Genomic DNA, 25,193 nt, shown 5'->3' with positions numbered 1-25,193 from the left:
CATTTGCAATTGTTGAGACACAATAATAATAAAGCGAAAAGGCTTTATATTACTTTACGATGCGCACAGTTTCATCACACGAGCCTCGTACAGTTTGTTTGAGCATTGTAGGCTGTTTGGGGCTTTGCAGTTCATACGTTTGTAAGTTGTCATCCGATTGTTCTGGTAAGAACAGCCTGTCTCTAACTTTTAATTGTGGGTGCACTTACAGATGCCGGCGTACTTGTCTCGGTAGAACAGGCTGATGTGGAAGAAGACTTTACATCCAAAACTGCACTGATTAGTTTGCTCTATTCGTGAGTACTTTTGGGTATTGTCAGCCGTTCTTGAAAGCGATTATTTATAAGAAACAATACCAGCTGTTATATAAATTCAAACTTTGATATGTCTTTCGCCTTCTAATGTGTATAAAGTGCGTATGCGTTGGAGCCACCAACAGATATTACATGGTAGACAATAGCTACTGGGGATCTACGAGTTCTACGAAGGACACAGCAGTTACTGCATTTCATATCTAATATGTCAACACCTGTTCCGTGCGTCCGTATATTGATTATGGTGTATCGACTACACACTCACAGCTCTAAATATCTGGGGAACGTACGACAGGAGTGTGAGTTCCTCCGTCAATCCATACAGAGCAGAAATGAATTTCTGATTTCTCCTGGCGGAGAATTTCAAGTTCGTTTTAGTGTCCCAATCACTGTCATATCATTTCCAAAAGCGACTGTGTAGCTTTCAAGGAAGTAAACTTATTAACACTAGTTACATTTCTGTGAATATCTGAGTGTGTCTAAACAGAGACCGAGTGTGTTTTTCGTACTTCTAATGTTCCTCATTTACTAGGATACCACACGGCAACCGAATTTTTGTAATTTGTTTTTTAAATATGTGTAGTACGTGAAGTGAAGAACTCAGATATCAGTTAGCCAAATCCATTCGCCGCGACTCTCAGCAACTCTCGAGATAATCGACTTTGAAATTTTCCGATTGTCTTTAATACACTAAAGTAAGGTTGAACTTTTCGATAGCCGGTGTGTCTCTGTGGTAGAATGCCAATGTCTCATGTAGGGGTACTCCGTTCGATTCTTCGCCAGTGCAATTTTTTAAACAGAGGTGGGTGTGCTTCTAGAAGTTCCTGGAAGTATAGAATACATTAATACGGTAAAAAATCAGTAGCGCTCGACTTGGTTCCAGCCTCGTTTCGATCACTATTTTTTTCTTTTTTATGTTCAGTTCTACCACCTACATCATTTAAATATAAAATTCATCAATTATATGCTAATTTTCACTTATAAGATTGTTGATGAAGAGTTTTTGGATTAAAAAATAAAATTAAATTTCTTCATCATTATGTATTTTACATTAATGGGAATGTTCATGGAACAAGCACTTTCGTATAAAATTTTATCACCGCTGGTTATCGAAACTGGGCAAGCCATTTGGTAGGCAGGTATTCTACCACACAGACCCCGGCGGACAGATTACCTTCCTTTAGGATATTAAACATGCTCGGAAACTTCAAAGCCGATTTGCTCGAAATTTATCAAGAATTGCATCGAACTGATCTGGTAAACTGATACCTGAATTTTTGCTTCAGGTAGCATAAAATCCCATTGCCGTGTGGTCTCCTTGTTACTGTAGATCTATCACTACCATGACCTGTAAAAATGTAAGAACGTTTCAGGTAGTTATTTCGAGCATCAGTAGGTGTAAAGATTTTAATAGTGTACCGTACAGGCTTATGTGGCATCTACATTTTTAAACGGACCCTGCCTCAAAATGGTAGTAGAGTTTCATGGACACATACAAAAGCCCCAAAAATGCAGTTATGTTGAAAAGTTCTTCATCAGTCTGTGGTAAATGCCATTTACAACAGTTGCTGGATCAATTGCTTGGCGAGCTAAACGTGTAGAACTCACATCAGATATCAGTTCCTACAGTAAGACGCGACAGCACTTCTCTGACATTATACATCTGAATATTGGTTGTCCCTTGGGCCCTGTAGAAAGAGTGATTTGAGTGACTCCCGAGAGGATTTGAAGATGCAACAGAGCAACAGAAGTCTTAGGAGGGCATTCATCTCTGTCATATCTGTACTGTTGTGTGAAACATCTCCAAGTAAAACACTTTTTCCTACCGTGGAAATAACGAACAGAGGCACCTTTTTAGTCTTGGGAAGAGATGACAGAAGAATTTGGAAGATATGGTTGATCTGGAGGGTCACATTCCATATTTATTGTGTACAGTACATGATCATCAGAATTTTGTACGTCATTGTTTCAATTGCACACTAATGATCAACTTTAGTTGTAATAGTTGCATTCTCTTCATACAGAATATTCTGGTACAGTTCGTTATCGCATATTTCCGAGCATGTATCATTTTCTGACGCTGACAGATCGTTTTCATCAAAATATCTATCACCGGAGTCAACTTCAAAGTCTTCAGAAACATCTCCTCCGTCATCTGCACAATTCGTCTTCTTCTGGTAGACACATCTGCAGATATTTTTCCAGACATTGCGCTCTAAAGCAAACATCCTAAGTCAGGAACCAATATATCATAATTTTTCATTTCATTCTTCGCCAGGGATGCTTATTATTATATCGTCCATGCATGAGTCTGTCTGATGATGGTATCTTCGAACTATTCTCCAGTGTCAACGATTTCTTGGACGTAGAATTTGAAACTTCGGCTTTCGTTTTGCTGTCTATCGCTTAAAGCACTCACCAGCACCTAACGATGATCCTTCTTCACAAACCACCTCAAAGTTTACATCTCACACTTAACATATCTGGCGAAAAAAGCCTTCCGATCGCACATACTCACGATCGCGAAGCATACACTGTCAGCTGACTGCTGGATAGCAACACCGGTCGGGGAGACTTGCACGCTGCCAGCTACAAACCTATCCACATGCCAGCTGTAAAATATGGTCAGAGGTAAGAGACACTGTCATCACGACCGCCAAGTAGTCAGTCAATACATTTCCATGTGGGGAATAATTCCAAATCGCAAACACTTGTCACAGTGAATCTTCTCACGCGACATACATATCCACTACTGTCGCCGTTCACCCAGCTTACTGGCAAAAGACGGAACATATGCTGCTGACTGTCTCTCGGTAAAAATCTTCGCATTAGCCCCTGATTTTCTCATCGCAGTCATGTCGCGAGATTTATGTGACAGGTTGCCATATGTCTGCTCACAACACTTGGAAGAGTCGGTATAGCGCCCACCTCTCAGCTGCCCATTCGTCGAGTATCGCTTACCTCTTTCACGACTCATCCAGTCTTCTATACATAGCATTTCGACGAGTAAGAGATGTCTCTTGCGAAGTCACAGATCCCTGATAATTCTCTCGAAATGCCACCACGTTCCTAAAGCAGTGTTCCATTATTATAAGACTGTCTTGTACTCCACCCGTCGCTGACTAGGTATACATATATCAGAGCGAGAAAAATGCTACACCAACTTACAGGAAGCAATTCACAACAGTTCAGAGTATACGCAGACTACACCAAGAAATTCAGAAGGATAACAAAAAAAATGGCTCTGAGCACTATGGGACTTAACTGCTGAGGTCATCAGTCCCCTAGAACTTAGAACTACTTAAACCTAACTAACCTAAGGACATCACACACATTCATGCCCGAGGCAGGATTCGAACCTGCGACCGTAGCGGTCGCGCGGTTTCAGACTGTAGCGCCTAGAACCGCTCGGCCACTCTGGCCGGCCAGAAGGATAACACATACAATCCACCGATATCGTATGACTGCCTATAAATATCTTTCTGTACTCGTACATGTCCTAATCTCCTTTGTTGTATTCCTAAATTACCACGCCAGAAATACGAATGTGTAATGGTGACAGAGTCGTCGTTGACAGCACAATCTCTCTCTCTCTCTCTCTCTCTCTCCCACTCATAATTATTATATCATCCAACGGAGTAAAACTATACGAACTAGAAAAAACTTCGCTAACGGTATCTGGTAGAGAACTCAATAACTGTTTACCGTATCTTTTTCTTCCGATGTACAGGAAAGAAATATCGTCTACGTTTTGACATCAACCATAAATGGTGATCACATTAATTATACGTGTATTGGTCAATTGGAACAGGCGGCCAGTGATCGAAGGTGATTCCACGGACCTGTGTAAAGGTTTGCTCGCCTGTACTGGAGGAAGACCATATACCACAGCCTATCGGTCACAATTGTTCTTTCATAAGCAGTTTTATACATTGTTTTTTGCTGTAACACAGCGCTACAGTGTATGACTGCATCTGTCTACTCAGCCATACATTTTATTTTTCTACCACGACTCTGAAGCCTGTGTCAAGTGCTAAACCAACATTTAACGTGTTTCGAGCCATTGGACCTTGCAGAAAACTGGCCATGGTAAACTAAGCTGCTCCCAAAACACACAGCATGGTTGAAATGAAAGAGAGAGGTGGTGTGTCATATTCATAAATATGTGGAAAATATCGAAACATATGGAAACTGGAAGAGTTGGCGGCATTGTGGAGCGTTTTCAAACAGCTGTCCGAAAGAATACGTTTAACATCATCTTCCACAATGAAGGGGTAACAGATGTCTTGGTGTCCCGTTTATGAAGAGACCAAGAGCACTGATTCCTAACATTGGTGGTGCATATTGCACAAAGGTATATGATCGCTGTTTCGGAGTTCTAGGTGTTGGTCATCTTGACCCTCAAATCTTTGAACACAGTGTCTTTCATTTTTGTGGCTTACAGTGCATTGCCACATGTGCAACAATGGGGTATTCTACAGAATTTAAACCCATAGAACGCAAATTGTATTCCCAATTAGTCGTCAATCCCACCGGTGGAGGAATGGAATAATTTTCATACATTCAGGCGACCATGTAAGTATCCTCGTTCATCCAATCTCTTGTTATATTTTCATCAATTTTACGTATTTTCCATCAATTTTCTTAATTTTACCAGGTTGTCCGTAATTAGAACGCATTTTACACTATCACTCGAAATTCAAAGGACCTCTTGTACGGTTTGTCCCGTCATATAGGTACGAAACGCGGGTTGACTTGCCTTCAACAACCTAGTTTCAACTGCTTTCCAGGTCATTCAACTACCCACTATCCACATCCGTAATACATGCACACAGATCATCGTAAGTAGGGAAATTCTACGGATTGTACCAGGTTAGCAATAATATATGTAAATTTTCTCCTGAAATATTTTATTAATTTCTACGTATTCATTTACACACAGAAAACAACTCATTCTTCCTTTTTGGTTGGTGTGTTTTTCATAATGTGCACCTTAATGTTTATCTTATTACTTAAATCTCCATTGGACTCTTGTAATTCTTTCTCCTGTCAGTAATTTGACACATAAAAAGAAGGTATGTTCTGGAATTTTAAAACATTTCTAAATTTTTCCTGTAATCTATATCGTTTATGGTTTCAACATCTAGCTTTGTTCCTTCCGGCAGTTCTTCTAGACGAGAGCATTCGGTGATTTTAATCTTTCTTCCTATTTCCTGCATAATGATATTGTTATGACGCTCAGGATCTTCCTGGATGTACGCTAGCAGTTCTTCTGCCACACATTCGTGTGGAATATCCGTATAGAACTTCATGTTTACAGCTTTTGCAAACGAGTGATCATTAAATGTTGTTACAGCGTAGGTTTTAAGCTCTGAAAACGATTTTTCTGTTGCTAAATGCACAATACGCAGTCCATCACACTTAGAGACAATGTAGCCATCCTTTTTAAGCACATACAGGTCAGAGTGGATCTTTATAAACAGGTTTTCCGTGTGTCCTTTATTGCAGTGAATGTCTTTGAACCCATCCTTTTCGGACACTTACCAGTACTTCAACAGTAAATGAAGATATTTTATATTCCCATGTGATAGTCAGATTTCGTCACACACTATGTTTAAAGCAATAAGTAGGCCTTGCCTACGCATTTGATGTAGCTTTCACTTCCAGTCGTAGCTCATATTCTTCGTTATTACTCCAGTCTTCGTTTTTTGGTCACGATGTCTTCTATTTCCAGTTTTGTTTTTCGTGCACACACCACATTAATTGCAGTTAAAGGCGTATTCTTTTTAGTGGAAATGGCTTAAGTCTCTGTGAGATTTTTAATCTTTTTCTTAGGACTTGAGGAATAACGTGGTTTGTGGGTCAGTCCTCATTCGGCGATGTAGGACTTATATGGTGGTTATTGTACACACCTGGGCTTGTGATTTGATACAGAAACTTATTATACATCTTTACTCGGCAGTTGGAGGTCATCCACGATAAAAAGTCTATTCCAACTCTCTTATCGTTGTCCACAATCACATTGCTGCTTCCCTGGCTCTCTCCCTCCACGCAGAAGTCGGGGTTTGATGTTAGTAGCCGCACGTGTCGTTTTATTAAAAATCCGGCGAAATGTTACGTTATGTCTGAATCGAAAAGGTAATTGTCGTCTACACCTTGCTGTTGCAATAATCCAAGCAGCTCTTTCATTATAACATCCATTTCAAAGCCAGCCAGTTCCAATGTATTTGTTATAGCTGCAGGAATTTTACATTTCTTTGAAATGGTTTCCAGTGCTTACTTTCCGATTTCATCGAGTATTCCTCTTGTTGTCACACCATTGCTCCCGTGTAGGATAATTGGTAGTTTCACCTTGACCCGATGTCTTGCAGTGACGAACTTGGAGAATTTACTGCGTGGATAATAGTTAAATGAACCACACATCTCCTTCTTTAATATGAAACATCTTCCCTACTCTAATTAATCCTGACAGTACATAATCTTATCACAACACGGTTCCATAATATGAGTAAGGACATTTAAATTCTTCTTGCTTAGGGGCGTACCATTTTCAGTGTAATTTATGTTGCCAGCGTCAGAAACAAGATTGACCAGGTTCTCCAGCAGTAATCGTAAACCAAAGCGTTTATAAGTTGGTCTTGTCCTGCTCCCTAATAACTGAGACATTGGAGAAATGTATGTTGAAATTTTCAAATACCACAGAGGACTAATCAGTTAGCGCCGTCAAGGTTCTTTTTGCACTCCAAGATGGAGGCGCTTCCCCTCACGTGTTCCTCCAGTCATGCATTCTAAATCTGGTTGTACTTGCAATCAAATTGTGAAACCCTAGCGGGATCGCGCTATTTTCTGTGCAGGATGTCTGTGGGAGGCAGTACCACTGTATCCCGCGCATCACAAACACACTATCACGCTTGGATACAAAGTTACACTATTCCATGCAGAGAGTGCGCTGTACCATCCTGCCAAAAACTGTGTCCAGGTACAGCGCTATACTCTACTGTCCGAATACTGCGCTGTGTCACCCCGTCTGAAATTGTCTCGGGTACAGCCCTATGCTCTGCTCTGAGTAACCAGAAGTCACCCGTTGGGATTTTTTGTGATCTATCAAAGGCTTTTGATTGTGTAAATCATGGAATACTTCTAGATAAGCTCAAGTATTGTGGTATGAATGGGACAGTGCTCAAATGATTGAAATCATACCTAACTGGAAGAGTGCAGAAAGTTTAAATAAGTAGTTCACATAATATGCAAAAAAACTGGTGATTTCTCAAACTGGGGAACAATCAAGAATGGGGTGCCGCAAGGTTCGGTCTTGGGTCCTCTGCTGTTCTTAATATATATTAATGACTTGCCATTCTATATTCACGAAGATGCAAAGCTGGTACTTTTTGCCGATGATACAAGTATAGCTATCACAGCCAACAGACAAGAATTAACTGGTGAAATTGTAAACGATGTTTTTCAGAAAATCATTAAGTGATTCTCTGCAAATGGGCTCTCATTAAACTTTGACAAAATACAGTATATACAGCTCCACACAGTAAATGGAATGACACCATTAATAAATATAGACTTCGATCAGAAATCGGTAGCTAAGATAGAATATTTAAAATTTTTAGGTGTATGCATTGATGAGGGGTTGAACTGGAAAAAACACACTGAGGATCTGGTGAAACGTTTGAGTTCAGCTACTTATGCTATTAGGGTCATTGCAAATTTTGGCGATATACATCTCAGTAAATTAGCTTACCACGCCTATTTTCATTCTCTGCTTTCGTATGGCATCATATTCTGGGGTAACTCATCAGTGAGTAAAAGAGTGTTCATTGCACAAAAGCGTGTAATCAGAATAATTGCTGGAGCTCATCCAAGATCATCCTGCAGACACTTATTTAAAGAGCTAGAGATCTTCACTGTAGCCTCACTATATATATATATATATATATATATATATATATATATATATACTTATGAAATTTGTTATTAACAAATCGCACGAATTCAAAAGTAATAGCAGTGTACATGGCTACAGCACTAGGAGAAAGGATGTTCTTCACTTCTCAAGGTTAAATCTAACTTTTGCTCAGAAGGGGATAAATTATGGTGCCACAAAAGTCTTTGGTCACTCACCTAATAACATCAAAAATCTGACAGGCAGCCATTTAGCATTTAAAAAGAAATTAAAAGAATTTCTTAATGCAACTCCTTCTACTCATTAGATGAATTTTTGGATATAGTAAGTGGGTAATTTCCCCTACCCCCAACACAAAAAAATTAAAAATATTAAGTGTCGTGTAATATTTTGTGTAATGTAATATCTTGTATAGACACTTTTATTAACCTGACACGTTCCACATCATTACGAAATGTCGTATTCATGATCTATGGAGCAAGTACTAAACTAATCTAATCTAATCTGTGGAAATTGCACAGTAGTGGACGGAGCCGGGAGCGTGTCCCGCGAGGCCAGACAGCCGCCGCCGGGGAGAGTCGCTGAGACAGGGTACTGACCTGTGCGACTGCAGTCGCCTCCACGCCCCCCCAGCTCCGATCAGATACGTGGCGCATAGTTCCAGCCGTCACGGTACGATCCAGAAAGGCTATGGCGCCACGGCCAAGGCAGTGGATTCCAGTTACGTCAACAAAGCTACAGTCACAGCAGCATGTGCACCTGTGAGCTTCTCCCACCCACCGAGAATATTGCGAGTGGAAGCAAACCTTGCTCAGAGGGCCAACAACCAATGCATTGCAGCTGATCGATAAATGGTGTTATGCTATCGTCAGGAGCCATCCGTGGGCTTAGAGCCACCATCCCGTTTGAATCCGGCAACGGGCAGCGGAGTCACGCATCTGTTTACACTGGTGTCAGGAGGACTGCTAAGGCAACATGGAGGATGGACCTCGTGGAGTTAGGAGACAGCAGCATGGAACATCTTCACCGACGTTGTGCCCCACAATAAGTGCCGATTTCACTTATTATAGGTTTCAAGCCTGTTTGTCTGTCCCTTTACCTGTCTTTTGCTTGACCATATTTGTATTCTTTGGTAGACTTTTCTCTTTATTAAATTGTAGTCATTGCGAAGTAACTTTCAGCTGCTGAATTTATTGAGCAACTTAGGGAACATGTAGATAAATTACAGATAGAGGTAAATGAGCTCATGGCATTGGAGAAGGAACAGTCACATCCCAACCCACCTACCCTGAATGCCACTGCTGCGGGACTGGTATCCCGTTTTCAGGGAAACAGGAATAAGATGTTTTTATGTTTTTTTTGCAATTTAACTACAGCTACCAAATACGGGGACGCAGAAAGAAGCATTTATTACGTGTTGCTAGACTGATGTTTACGCGAGACGCTAGAGCGCATTTTATGTGTAATGAGAATGTGAGGGAGGGTAAAATATTTGATGATATTCAGGAAGAGTTAATAGAGAGATATCGGAGGAAGAACACGGAAAGATATTTTCGGATACAACTTATTAGGGTTTTTCGTAAACAGGATGAATCGATTGAAAGTTCGCCTACCTTGTTTGTAAAACCAGTGTAGGTACCGATGAGCTCACAGGTGATGATAGGGTTAAGTTGGTAATTTTGCAGGAAGCGTAGCAAATGGCTCTTGACACATTTTTTAAGGGACCTACAATCGGAAATGTCAAGAAACGTTAGTCTGGAAATTCTTGAGTATTAAGTGAAGCAGTGGATAGTACATTACCATTAGAGAAAATTGAGTCATTGTATAGGTCACGTGAACGTCGGACAGTGTTTAACATGGACATACATTGTTTTCATTTTGGTCGATAGGGTCAGTTACAAAGAGATTGTAGATAGCAACGTTGCTTGTATTGTAAAATGTCTTTTCTCTCGGATCTGCAATGCCGTAACAGAAATCAACAACTACGGGAGTTTCAGTCGCAGGGTAAATCTTACGGGCAGCAGTTAAACAGCGCAGTGGGTGGGGTGTTCACAGTGCCACGTTCCCAGTAAGAGTTAGCACATGTAAGAAAACAGTGGCAGACTTTTTTCTGACCGGCTATATGGGGCGGAGGGATAAATTATATAAAATGCTGTTGGATACTGGTTCTTAGGTATCGGTTGGAAGTAAGGGAGTATTTGGGGCAAATAGGTTAAGTGCACCACAACGGACGTTAAGTGGCGTAGGGTGGAGAGCGTTTAAATCCGCTCGGTGCTGCAGTGCTGAAGTTCCGTGTGTGGGAGGTTATCTTCTAGGTGGATGCAAAAGCTCTTCCCGTGGTTAGTGGTAGGTACAACATTATTCTCGGACTCTATTTCGCGGTTGTACGAGTACATCGAACCATAATTGACCTGGAAAGGCATACGGTAGAACTAGATGAAACTTTGTGTCGGCTAGGTTCTGCAGCCGGAACATCTTCGCTGTCGCAAGATACTTCCCATGGCCAGGTGAAGCGAATTAAACTGCGTACAAGGTCACTTTAAGTGAATTCGCGGGATCACATGCCGAAAGGTACAGGAAAGGTATTCTGGACTGATGTTGATACTGACATGCCAGTGAACTCGTTGTGTATCATTGAACCTTTGGTGGACAACGAAGTACTAGATGCTGTTAGTTGTTTTATATGAAGTATCATGTCCTACGTTCATTAGGTAGATGACACGAGTTTCCTGTCAGTATTGATAATTTTGTCCCCGAGGAAGTAAAGTTGTCGCAGGGTACCCTGGTTGCAAATTTAGAAGTGTTAGATGAGGCTGATCTATACGGCGATTTTACAGAAAATTACACAATGCCGGGAGAGTCTGTTGACTGGTCAGTGCTAAGGAGTAAGGTAGCACACCCTGAAGCACTGGTCAGAGCATTATTGAAAAACTGCTCTGAGTATGTGGATTTATTTCATCCGTCGGGTCTATTACCACCAATACCGCTTGTTCAGCAGTAAATAACTACTGGAAGTGAAGCATCCGTCTACAAAGGACTGTATCGAGTCCCAAGGCATTTATAGCCTATTATGGAAGAGTTTATAGATCAGCAAGTTATAGATGGCATTATAGAACCTAGTTGTAGTTCCTGTTCTGCTTCCATTGTAATTGCAAGCAAAAAATCACCAGATGTTGGCAAAGGATATCATTTCTGTTGTGACTACCAGTTCCTCAAGCAGAAAATAGTATCGGATGCATATCCTATGCTTAATATAACAGAGATATTGGACATCTTGGGTCACTGTCGGTACTTCACAACACTGCATTTGTGTAGTGGTTACCGCCAGTTGGAAGTGACCCCGGAGGACCGCCTGAAAACTGAATTCTCAATGCTCGCTGGACGCTCTCAGTTTCGCCCGCATGGCTTTTGGATTTAAAAACGCGTTGGCAACCTTTCAGTGTTTGTTGGATAGTGTGTTGTGTGGATTAAAGCCAGGCCAGTGAATGGTGTACCAGGACGACCTAATCATATATTCAAAGGATATTCCAGAACATTTGGAGGAGTTGCGCGGAGCGTTTGATGGTCTGCCTACATCACGGTTAAGAATGGGTTTAGAGAAACGTCACTTTGTACTGCAAAAGGTTCGTTTTCTTGGGTCACGTTACAGGGCAAGAAGGAATTTGTACCGATCCATAGCTAGTTGAGGCCATTCAAAATTTTCTAACACCTATCAAGGTAAAGGAATTGAAATCTTATTTGGGGCTCGAGAATTTTTACTTTAAGTATGTTCAGGAAGTGCAGAAGTTGTTAGATCTCTTATGCAGCTGCTACAGGAAGGAGTGAAGTTTCATTTCACTGCTGAGTTTGAGGAGGTTTCCAGAAGTTAACCGATCTGTTGACATCTGATCCTGTTTCGTTCAATCCGGAATTTGATAACCCGATTAATCTTTCTTGTGATTCGGGCAATTTTACGCTAGAAGTTATTTTTAGTCAGGAAGTAGATGGACACGAGCACCTTAATGCATACGCTTCACAGCAACTCAATAACGCCGAATGAAATTATTCCAAGCAAATGCTCACAGTGGTTTCTGAAATTGGGTACTTTCTTTGTTACCTGTATACGAGACGATTTAAAATGGTGACTGACCACACAGCGCTTATGTGGCTTTTAGCACTTAAAGAGCCAAAGAACAGATTGTTGAGATGCTCTGTGCAGTTAAGCGAGTTCGATTACAAGGTAGTACATAAGCCGGGAACGTCGCACGCAAACGGTGATGGACTCAGCCATCAGGTATGTGCTATGGAATGCATGGGCATTGTTATGGAACGCATAGACAAGTGAATGGAGCACAGCACAAAGTGCTGAATGAGACTGTAAGCAGTTTTCTAAACAGTAGCAGTTTTGCAGGGAGGACGGAGTATTCTATCGAACAATGTAACATGGAACACGGTTAGTGTTACCACAGAGCTTGCATGACGAAATGTTGGGCAAGTGCATGATTTGATTTTAGTGGGACATGTGGTTCGAAGCGAAATGGAGAGAAGGGTAACGCAGGGTTATTGGTGGACGATGCATAGGCAGGACGCGGACCGTTACGTGAAAAATTGTGCGCCGTGTGCTCAAATTGCAGAACTTCACCACAAGAAAAGTAAACTACAGAGGTTACCTGGAGCTGATAAACCCTTCCAAATGAGAGGGTTTGTTCTGGTGTATCGACAAGCGCCGGCACGAAGACTGAAAAAGCAAAAGCAGAGAAGGCAGTGAGACGATGACAGGAGCGCCCTCTAGCCGAAGAGAATATAAGCTCCGCTCCTGCCAACCTCGGCCACACGGTGCCAGACTGGGACTCGCAGACCAGCACAGTATCAGCACAGTAGTAGGAGAGCACTACGACGATAGTCGACCTTGTATATAGCAAAGGACTCTGACTTGTTTTCATGTCACCTATCGCTTGCGACTCCGCTGTAAATTCAAAGTTAAGTATTGTTAGTCGCCGCGCGAGATTAGCCGAGCGGTCTAGGCGCTGCAGTCATGGACTGTGCGGCTGGTCCCGGCGGAGGTTCGAGTCCTCCCTCGGGCATGGGTGTGTGTGTTTGTCCTTAGGATAATTTAGGTTAAATAGTGTGTAAGCTTAGGAACTGATGACCTTAGCAGTCAAGTCCCATAAGGTTTCACACTCATTTGAACATTTTTTATTGTTAGTCTTCCTTATTGTAATAAAAGGTATTAATGCGATTTGCTTCAATTGGGTTACAGCATTCCAAGAACGCAGCATCCTTCAGGCACCCTACAAGCGACGACTGGGCAGGACCCCACAGTTGGCGGTGAGGTCTTATAACCAAACTCCGATCCTGACGGTCATGGAATTTTCTGATTTTTGCTGGCGCCTTAACTCTCTTTGCTTTGCAGGGACGCTCATTTGCTTGTCGTCTATATTAATCAGTATTTTCAGGTGGGCGTTGCCAGAATTTTCTTTGCTTTGCTTGCCTTGTATGTTAGTTGCACTTGTATCTTCCAAAATGTCAACCCCTCCTCTCCCGCCCCCTGTTCGGGCGCCAAGCGTTAGATGCCACACTTCTAATGCATATGTTTCGATTCCAGACACAGCAGATTTCCACGTTACTCAACACGGTGCAGCAGCTACTGGCCAATGCTGTGCACCCGATAGAACAAGCACTACCTACTACAGCTGCTATACCATCTTTTCGACAGTTTCGTGACCAAGAAGAGGAATGGCTCGAGTGATTGTCACAGTCTGAGGCGCACATCCTATCTCACAACGTACCAGGTAGTGTGAAACTTCCATATCTATTATCCATGGTAGGAAGTGCAGTGTTCCACCTCATTCAAAAACTCTTTCCAATCACCACTCTGAGTGAGCTTGCTTACGACTCACTCACAAACTATTATGACCAACAAGTGAATGTGGTAGCAGCTAGGTATCAATTATTTAATTGCAAAAAACGGTCAGAACAAACTTATCGCGAATGGGTAACAGATTTTAAGGGTATGACAAGGAAATGCAATTTCAAATGTGCTTCCAGTGATTTATATTCAAGTGTTATGTTGCATGATGCGATCGTGCACAATGTACCTGATGTCTAATTTAGAGAACAAATTTTGAAACAGTCCGATCCACCTTTTCAGCAGGTAGTGCAAATATTAGATCAGTACGATTCAGGTACCTTGTCAACTCCTAAATTTGAGCGGCCAGCTACCTGTCGGGTTGAGTCCCTTAATTGCGATCGCCTCATTCTGCACCGGTGGCTTGCGCTAATCACGCCGAGTAAACAACGTTTCACGCGGAGTAAGCAGTTCGCTTTTTTTTATAACAACGTTCCACGCCGAGTAAGCAATTCGCTTGTTTTATTTATTTAATCGTATGGCTAGAGCCCCCCGCCAGACAGGCCATCAATCGGGTGCCGGTCTTTCAATTTGACGCCACTTCGGCGACCTCCAGCCGATGAGGATCATAGAATGATGATGATGAGGACAGCACAACACCCAGTCCCTGGGCGGAGCAAATTCCCCGACCCAGCCGGGAGTCGAACCCGGGACCAGAGGACTGACAATCCGTCACGCTGGCCATTCAGCTACCGGGGGCGGACAGCAGTTGGCTAAACAGGCGGCTACACAGAACAGAATTAAGTTTTGCTCTCGGTGTTATTCACGGCACAAACGCCAAGACTGCCCCTCTCAACAAGCTCAGTGTTACGCTTGTAGTAAGGATGGACATGTGCAATCCGCATGTTTGTAACGGAACAAACATAAGAATTCGGCCCACTCTCAGAAATCTAGTCAAAGGCCCATGCCATTAATGCAGTAGATTCAAAGTCTGCAACAGGCATTCGCAAAACTGGCATGGAAGCAGTTTCTTCAGTGATATGCCAGTCAAACAAAATTTTTGTTCATTTACTTCTTTGTGGGAAACATGTGAAATTTCAGTTGGACACAGGTGCTTCTGTTACATTGCGCAGTCGTCATACATATGAACTGTTAGGCTCCCCACGCATGTCTAACACTAGTACGCAACTAATGGCTTACAATGGACAAGTAATTCCCATTCTCAGAACATGTACTTTGCCTGCAATGCAACACTCGCATACAAGAACAGTGACTTTTACAGTACTACAATCACGCGACTGTGTGAATATATTTGGTCTTGATTCTTTTTATTTGTTTCGGTTTAACATTCACGACAATGTGTTGTCAGTGTCTGCATTCAATGCTAAAGGCAATGTATCTAGCTTACCTAAATAATTCCTGGAACTCTTTTCTGAAGGAGTAGGCAAAGCTAACAATTTTGTTGCATATATTACTCTGAAAGACAATGCTCAGCCGAAATTTTGCTGGGTCAGAACTGTTCCCATTGCATTACAGGACAAAGTCGCAGCTGAACTTAAAATCAAATGTCCAAATGTGTATGAGTTGCTAAGGGACCAAACAGCTGAGGTCATCGGTCCCTAGACTTACACACTACTTAAACTAGCTTACGCTAAGAAAAACACACACACCCAAGCCCGAGGGCGGACTTGAAAGGGCGGGAGGTGCCACGCAATCAATTGTGTGTAACAAATGTTCCTTTGGGCTTGTTTAACTATTTGCGTTTGCCTTTTGGCAGTACTTGCACACCCGCAATTTTACAACAGTATATGGAACAGCTGACTGCGCAAGTGCCGAACTGTTCAAACTATTTGGGCGATATTGCCGTAGCAGGTCGTACTTCTGAACAACATATTGCAAATTTACGTGATTTGTTTCGTGTGTTATTTGCTGCAGGACTAAAGTGTATACTGGACAAGTATGATTTTTTTCAACCTGAGTTGCAGTATCTTGGTCATGTCATAAACAGTCAAGGTGTACATCCTCTTCAGTGGCATTTCTTAGCCATACGAGACTTGCCAGTTCCTCGCAATATCACAGAATTGCAGTCAGTTTTAGGGAAAATAAACAATTATAATCGGTTCATACCGAATGCTGCAGAGATGGCAGCTCCATGGCATCGCTTGCGCCGCAAGGATGTCTCCTTTGTTTGGACAGATGAGTGCCAAGTAGCTTTTCAAAACATAAAGATGCATTGCTCAGTGATAGATTCTTAGTTCTTTTTGGTCCTGAAAAACCATTTGTGTTGCAAGTTGACGCTTCCTCTTACGGAATTGGTGCAGTGCTTTCGCACAGAATTTGTGATAATGACAGGCCTACTGCTTTTGCATCAAAAGTGTTGCCCAAAGTTTAGTGTAACTATTCACAAATTGAGAAAGAGGCTTTGGCTAGTGTGTATTGTGTCACCAAATTTCACCACTATTTGTGTCGTAGAAAATTCTACTTAGTAACGGATCACAAGCCTTCGCAGCCCTTGTTTCATCCGACGAAACCGGTTCCTGTATGAACTGCCCAAAAATTGCAAACATGGGCTTTATTGTTATCTCTATACCAGCACGTGCTTGTGTGTCGTCCGACAGCCCAACATGGTAATGCGGACTCACTTTCACGTCTTCCGATACCGACTTTGACGCTTCTGCTGCATCTTCTTGTCACGTCGATGCTCAGTATTCTGAATCGCTTCAGTCTTATCCGCTGAACTATAAGAAAATTGCACGGGCCACGTAAGCTGATCCCGATTTGAACATTTTGCTCACACACATTCGCACATCTTGGCCGCATACCTTGCATAGCATAAAGAACCCCGTTGTACGCTGATATTTTGCCCGTCGGCATAGCCTCGCTGTACATAAAGGTGTAATTATTGTTCAAAGTGATAGTGGGCAGTCACATGTGTTGATCCCTAAAGTGGACAAAGAAGTGTTGCAGTTACTTCACCAAAGATACTGTGGGAATGTTCGTATGAAACGGTTAGCGCGTCGACACTGTACTTGGCAGGGTATGGACGCCCAAATAGAACAGATGACGTCACAGTGTCACGCAAGTGCGGAAAATTAGTCCGCTCCGCCACAAAAGTTCTCTGCTTGGCCCAAGTCGCAAGCACAATGGCAACGTCTCCACATAGATACTGTGGGACCGTTTTGGAGCACTCGTTGATTGATTGTGATTGAATCGTCTAGAAGTTTCCTTTTGCTGTGCCAATGAACTCGACAGCGTCACGTAGCACAATTCCGGTGTTGCCGTCGATATTTTGCCTCGAAAGTTTACCTGAAGTATTATTGTCCGACAAATGACCTCAGTTCACGTCAAATGAATCTGGAACATTCTGTGAACACAGTGGTATACAGCGTCTAACTAGTGCACCGTTCCATCCACAGTCAAATGGCGAAGCGGAACGTTTTGTCAGAACGTTCAAACAGCAGATGACCAAACTTCGCTCTGCACACACCAGGGGTCAAGCACTGCAACTGTTTCTCTCCTCATATCGCTCGCACCCACGAGATGGACCATCGCCGGTGAAATTGCTTCACAGCCGCCGCCATCGGACACTGCTCCACCCTCCTCACCATCCGGCGCCGAAGCAAGGCTGTAAGTATCGCTTCGCGCCGCATGATATTGTCTTCTACAGGGTTTTTAGCGGCAGCAGACGGTGGACGCGAGGCGAGATCGTCCGTCGACTTGGCGCTTGCATGTTTCTTATTTCAGGCCCAGATGGCTTGCACCGCTGCCATCAAAGTCAACTTCACCTCTGTCATATGCACGATGGTCTTTCAATGTCTCTTCCCTCAGATTCACGGATCCAGAGGACAGCGCGGCCGCAGCAGCCGCCGAGGGTGTCACCACGACACCGCAGGACGACACCATGGAGCCTCTGTCTCCTCCGCCTCCTCTCGTCCTACCGATGAAGCTCGATCCCCACACAGTGCAGCAGTCGCTGCCTTCTTCATCTGGTTCATGGTATCAGAAGATGGACTCATACCCTTCTGGTCTTTTTCTGGGAGACGTTTCCGCCAGAGCGCCGGCCGGATAGCGGGGTACGACCGGAAGCTTGACGTCCCCTGCAGCCACAGCTTCCGGTCCTGCGAGGCGCCCACTCACCCGCCTCCCCCGCCGTGGTCGCACTCCCTACACGACGACGGTCCGTCGCTTTTGGGGGGGGGGGGGGCAGGAGGAGGAATGTTCAAGCGTATCGACAACCGCTCGCATTAAGATGAAGAAAGCAAGAACAGAGAAGGCAGTGAGACGGCAGCTAATAGCCCGCTGACTGGGACCGCACCACGACAGGAGCGCCCTCTAGGCGAAGAGAATATAAGTTCCGCTCCTGCCGGCCTCGGCCACACAGTGCCAGGCAGCGACTCGCAGACCAGCACAGTAGGAGAGCACTACGACAGCAGTGACGTGTGATCCATATCAATTGCTTACGTGGACCTTGTATAAAGCAAAGGACTCTGACTTGTTTTCGTGTCACCTATCACTTTCGACTCTGCTGTAAATTCAAAGTTAGGTATTGTCAGTCTTCCTCATTGTAATAAAAGCTGTTAATGTAATTTGCTTCAATTGTTGTATAGCATTCCAAGAACGCAGCATCCTTTAGGCACCCTATAAGAGACGAGTTGGCAGGACTCCACAGGGTTGGACGTCCTACAACCCGTAGCACAATTGTCATTGGGGACTCGTTACATGTTAATCATTAATGACCATTCGTTCTCGTTATGTGTTTCCATGACAGCTTCACTGGACCTGGAAGGCACGGCAGTGGCTCAGGCACTAGTTAACAAGTGGATACTTTGGTTTGGGACACCTGAAACCGTAATCACGGATCAGGGCACGAATTTTATGTAGGAAATAATGCAGCAGTTACTTAGGCTATTGCGCATTGAGAAATTATGGACGAGCACTCTGCATCCTCAAGCTGACTGTCGCAAGGGACGAGTCCAAAAGTCAAATGTGAAAATGTTGTGATTTTATATAAATTCCCAGCGTAACAGTTGGGACATTCTATTGGCCTACGTCGTCACTGCATACAACTCGAAAGTTCACCAGAGGACAGGGTTATGCCCATATGAAATAATTTCTGGACGCAAGATGCCGTCGCCCTTTCGGTTTTTTAAAGTCCTGCCACAAGGAGACTTCTCGCCTGTGAAGGATTTCGCAAGGAGGGAAACTTACCTGGAGGCAAGTACAAAAAATGAACATGAAGGCCTTAGAGAAGCAGGATATGGCGCATGATGTCAAAACAGTGTTAGCTAAGTGCCATGTTGGTCAGTGAGTTATGTAAGCGAATCCTTATGCGCTGAAGGGGAAAACAAAGAAGTTAGTGTCAAGGTACAATGGGCTTTATCAGGTAACAGAGATGACGTCGCTAGTTATTGTTAAACTGCAGCACCCCACCCGCCTTTCGATGGTTCACGTAAGCCGAATGCTGCTGTTTAAGGGGGATATGGACAATTTGCCTCGTGTGACCCCAGTTTCCATGGAAGGGGTAGTGGTAGGGGGGAACGACGGACGAGGAGGAGAAAAAGGAAAAAGCAAAACGAAGAAAGCAGGATAATACAGTGAATCATCGGTATATGCTAAAACCAAGAGCAGTGATGTGGGGCTGACACTAGGATTTTCTTTCCCCAAGTGACACATGTTCCTAACCGGGACAAGAGAAGATGGAAGCAGCACCTGGGAGCAGCACCTGTGAGCACATTCAGTCCATGAAGGAAGGGTAGAGAATGGAGTCTTATCGTGTTAGTTCTATTATATTAAGAGTGTGTCTTAGAATCAGTTAAGGTACGTTCTGTGTCGCCAGGTGTTGTGTATTACAACCAGACGGACATGGTTATGTCCGATCACCAGTGGACATTAACGATAAATTGCAGCATTTGGGCTCTTGGAAACGAAATTCGGGGACTGGAAGAAACGTTTGAAAAATTGTACAGCATGATGAAAAATCAGTCAGGGTATAATGGTGCACAAGGAAATTATCGTCTGTCACGATCAGAGTTTGCAAAGCTACAGGTACAACTACGACAGACTACGGATTCGATCCCGCAGGTTACACGAAAAAGGGGAGACGCAGGTGGTAGGATCCTAAAGACAGTGTTTGGTATATCTGATGCAGATGGCATAGCTAATGTCAATAAGGCATTGCGGTAAGTTCGGAAAGAGGTAGAAAGCAACCAGGAGGCAATGAATCTCGTCAGTTTGGAAAGCGATATGCTGAACAACAGTCGGCAGCTTCGTAAGTTGGCTGCTACTTTAATGTCGCATATTAGGTCATCTCTCGAAGCCACAAATCGGGACCCGCGTGTTATCGGCGATCGCTTAAACAATATTGATGCACAGTTAATGTTTACCATATTATTACTCAACCTTACTGAGAGTTTGATGGATGTTCGTATTGAAACTAGGAAGCTGCAGGATGCACTGTTTCACGGCACGCAAGGGGACCTTGCACCAACGACTGCTGGCGTGTTTGAAAGAAATCCAGACTATTGCACCAGCGCCTTTGGAACTTATTAAACTGGAGAGGGTGAAGTAGTAGACAACGTACTATCGCTTGGCTACCGTTACGAGCCACTTGGAAGCTGGCGTACAAATACCACTAACTTGTAGAGACTGCTGTTTTAGAGCTATGCGGTATACACATACTCAATAGCATGGGAGTCTTTGTGAAAGTACGTCCAAATACTAGTGGCATCAGACAGACGCACTTGCCACGCGAAGTGTCCGCGCGCGGTTTGAGTCGTCGTATTACGGAATGCGCGGCCTCTCCCGCCGGAGGTTCGAGTCCTCCCTCGGGCATGGGTGTGTATGTTGTTCTTCGCGTAAGTTAGTTTAAGTAGTGTGTAAGTCTAGGGACCGATGACCTCAGCAGTTTGGTCCCTAAGGCATTCAAACACATTTGAATTCACACACAGACGCACTCGTGCGTTAATGTCTACACAAGAGCTGCTACGCCGTCGCACCGAACCGCTTGCCGTCTACCCTCGAAGTTAGTGCATGCAGTGTCAATGTATTGCAATTTCGTATTGTTTCTTCTGAGAAGGGAGTCGTAGTATGCCCTGAGGAAGTATTGATGGTGGAGGGGGAATACTTACTGCAGATAGGACGGCACTGGTTGTATTCGATGGCAGAGCTGACAGTCGTTATTTGTCCATGATACAAGCAAGGCGAGCTGGATGGCATGCAAAGATTGGTTCTGCTGGGTCAAGGATTAATACTCGATGGAACTCGTTGTGAGATATGTGGACCCACTTCCTGCTTACCAGCTAGAGTAACAGGAACCATAGCCATCAATATGGCCCATCCTCAATTTACATACCTGACCTATCTTCCTCGATTTTGCCTCCTGGATATCTTTCATTTCTTAATGATACCACTGATAAGGACCGGCTCACCTTTCTGGATCAGATGATCGCTACCCAAGAAGGTCATGTTACCATGGAACATCTCGTAGAGCACGTGAGAAGCTCAGAGGTAAGCAGCAGCAGCAATTGGTAGTCACTGGTTCATCAACATCAACCGCTTGTGTATTGCTTCCGTGTGGTGATCGGAGTTATATATTTCTTAATCAAGAGAAGAGATCCGCCCCTCCCAACCTTCAGCCTACGAGTTTAAACCGATCAAAACTGCACCTCCATCCAGCAACCAAGGCAGTGTAATGATTTTACAGTCACGAAGGCAAAGACCAAGTATGCTCAACGACCATGATGAACAATGGTGTTTAAGAGCGAGAACTCTTGTGTAATTAGAAGTGACAAGCCACAATATATAGTTTCAAAGGAAAAGAACCGTGTAAATATGGTACAAGACCAGTATTAGAAGAGGGCTCAAAACCATGTAAATAGAGTCAAGTGTAAATAATTGTAAAGACAGAATGTGGGGACACATTCTTTCCATAGAAGGGAAAAAAATGGTTCAAATGGCTCTGAGCACTACTTAAACCTAACTAACCTAAGGACATCACACACACAGCCATGCCAGAGGCACGATTCGAACCAGCGACCGTAGCGGTCGCGTGGTTCCAGACTGTAGCGCCTAGAACCGCTCGGCCACCCAGGCCGGCAGAAGGGAAAAACATAAAGGATCGAATGATTAGAGCGGATAAGTTAACTGAAAGTAGGAGTTTTACGGTAATGAAGTCAGTTAAACTGTGAAAGTCGTAATGTGTTACATTCTGTTGCGCAGTTCAGTGGTATGGTACCGTGATGTAAGTGGGTCGGCGGAGTGCCAAGTTCAGCAACACGAGGGAGAACACTGTGACACTGGCTGGCGGAGGACGTGATAAGAAACAGCTCGCTGCATGCTGTGGTATCAACAACGAGTTTAGTATTCTCGTCCTGTGATGCAGGAAGTGACAGATGTTAAGATGAAGGTTCGCAGGAGAGCTTCTGTAAAGTTTGGAAGGTAGGAGACGAGATACTGGCAGAAGTGAAGCTGTGAGGGGCGGCCGTGAGTCGTGCTTCGGTAGCTCAGATGGTAGAGCACTTGCTCGCGAAAGGCAAAGGTCCCGAGTTCGAGTCTCAGTCGAGCACGCAGTTTTAATCTGCCAGGAAGTTTCATGTCAGCGCACACTCCGCTGCAGAGTGAAAATCTCATTCTGGAAGGAACATATTGTTTTTTATTTGATGAGAGAATATTTAGAAAATATATAGCCTATGCTGTACTGTTGTACTGGATTTTCACAACAAGTAACGATTCTTTAGGGATGTGAATATGCGTGTATGCTCTAATTTATTTTGCCTCCATAAATAACACGCATAAAAGAGATGAATCTAAATTTTTCTTGCGAAATTCGATGTGTATCGACAACTACACAGGGAGAGATGCCTATTGTAAAAAAAAAAGTCAATTATATTACCGAATTTGTTGTTTATGCGTCACCTGACGCTGAACTCAGAGTATTTCTGCTCAAGCTAGAGAGGGTACTTGGCAAGTACCAAAAATTAGTTATATGTGGTGAATTCAATATTAATTTTGTATATGACTATGCAAGAAAAGGTTATTGGTAGATCTCCTAAACTTATAAGATCTGATGCAGACTCTGTTTTTTCCAACCAGGGTGCAGGGGAACAGTAGCACAGTCATAGGCAGTATTTTTATTCATTCTTCATTACTAGATGGGCATTCGGTTAGTAAAAGGGAGAATGACCTTTCAGACCATGACGCACAAATTGTAACACTGATATACTTTTGTATTCAAGTGTTACATATAATTACAACTATGTAGAAAAGCTAATCCAACGGCAATAGAGAGTTTTTTTACCTCATTAAGGAACAAGAGTGGCAAGATGTTTATAGTGCCAATAACATACATGACAAATATAATGCTTTCCTTAGCACATTTATCAAGGTCCTTAAGAGCTGCTTTTCATTAGAACGTACTAAACGGGATACTAAAAGGCTGCCTGGGTGGCTGACTAATGGGATAAGGATATCATGTAGAATAAAGCGGGAATCATATCAAAATGTTAGAAGTAATTACAATCAAGCTACAGTAGCCCATTACAACAGTATTGTAAGGTGCTTAAATGTTATATGGAAGGCAAAGAGTAAGTGGTACGCAACTAGAGTAGCTAATTCACAGAATAAAATTAAAACTATGTGTTCAGTTGGGATGGAAGTGTCTGGTCAGCAGCACAAGGTCGACGACATAAAATCAGTTCGTAGTAAAAATATTTCTGTTACTGATAAGTGAGATATATGTACAGTACTTAGCAATAATTTTCTGACCATTGCTGGTGAATTAAATAAAAACTTAGTTTCTTCAGGGAATCATATAACTCTCTTGGAAAATGATTTTCCGAGACTGATGTCTGAACTACTCCTCTGTGATACAAGAGGCAGACTCAGTCAGTAATTAAGTCACTGAAGACTAAGGTCTCTCATGGATATGATGGAGTGCTGAGCAGAATATTAAAGTACCGTGCTGCACATTTTAGCTCTGTACTTAGCCATATGTGTAACTTTTCCTTTAGGAATGGTTAGTTTCTTGTACGATTAAAGTCCTAAGTAGTGAGGCCGCTTTATAAAAAGGAGTAAATGGATAATTTAGACACTTTTAGAACTTTCTCTGTGCCGTCAGTGTTTGCTAAAGTTACTGAAAAGCTGTGATGTAAGGATAATTGAGCATTTTATGTCACATAATTTACTAAAAGAAAGTGTACAGTTCAGATTTAGAACTGTTTTAACAACTGAAAATGCTATATTCTCTTTTCTCGAGAACGCTAGGCATATTTTCGATTTAACTAAGGTGTTTGTGTTGTCCACAAAATATTACTCCAGTAGCTTGACCATTATGGAATACGGGGAGTTTTAGCAACAGATAGCAAAAAGTCATTATTCACAGTGTTGAGAATGGCTGTGAGTGGGGTTTGAGTGGGGCACAGTCAAATGGGGAGGGGGGGGGGTGCCCCAGGGATCAGTGTTGGGGCCACTCCTGTTCCTTCTTTTTAATGAATAATATATGATATGCCTTCTAGTATTATATGTAATTCTAAAATATTTCTGTTTGCTGATGACACTAGTTTGCTAGTAAAGGATGTTGTGTGCAACATTGACTGTTTCAAATAGTGCAGCTCATGACATAAGTTCATGGCCTGTAGAAAGTAACTAACGCTAAATTTCAGTAAGACTAAGTTTTTACAGTTTCTAACACACAGTTCAACAAGACCTGACGTTTTAATTTCACAGAATGAGCGAACGATTAGTGAAACTGAACAGTTCAAAAACTTCATGGTGTTCACATAGATAGCAAACGGTCAAGGAAAGCCAACGTTCAGGATCTTGTTCAAAGACTTAATGCTGCCACTTTTACTATTCGAATGGTATCTGAAGTAAGTGATCGTTCGAGAGAAAATTAGTCTACTTTGCTTATTTTCATTTGCTTGTGTCATACGGTATTGTATTTGTGGGTAACTGTTCTCATTCTCAAATGATATTTTTGGTTCAGAAACGGGCAGTTCGGGCAAGTGGTGTAAGTTCACGAACCTCTTGTCGACACCTGTTCACTAGTCTCGGTATTCTGACATTGTCCTGTCATTATATAGGCTCTTTAGTGTCGTTTCTTGTTAACAATATCAGTTTATTCCCAACAATTACCAGCTTTCAC

The 25,193-nt window shown here is 43.0% G+C and overlaps 1 long non-coding RNA gene across 2 annotated transcripts in view; it reads left to right on the top strand.

The window, feature by feature from the left end:
* LOC126262320 (uncharacterized) overlaps nt 1-18,599 on the top strand; it is a 439,820-nt gene extending 421,221 nt beyond the window's left edge. For both annotated transcript variants that reach the window (XR_007546719.1, XR_007546718.1), the window contains 3 exons: nt 13,811-13,997; nt 17,470-17,680; nt 17,882-18,599. This is a non-coding gene — a long non-coding RNA (uncharacterized LOC126262320). The remainder of the gene's footprint in view (nt 1-13,810; nt 13,998-17,469; nt 17,681-17,881) is intronic.
* Nucleotides 18,600-25,193: the final 6,594 nt, after the last annotated feature.

Source organism: Schistocerca nitens, chromosome 6 (genome assembly GCF_023898315.1).
Source record: "Schistocerca nitens isolate TAMUIC-IGC-003100 chromosome 6, iqSchNite1.1, whole genome shotgun sequence".
NCBI classification, from domain to species: Eukaryota; Metazoa; Arthropoda; class Insecta; order Orthoptera; family Acrididae; genus Schistocerca; species Schistocerca nitens.
The sequence above is the reverse complement of the archived record's forward strand: the minus strand, read 5'-3'. Positions and strand labels throughout refer to the sequence as shown.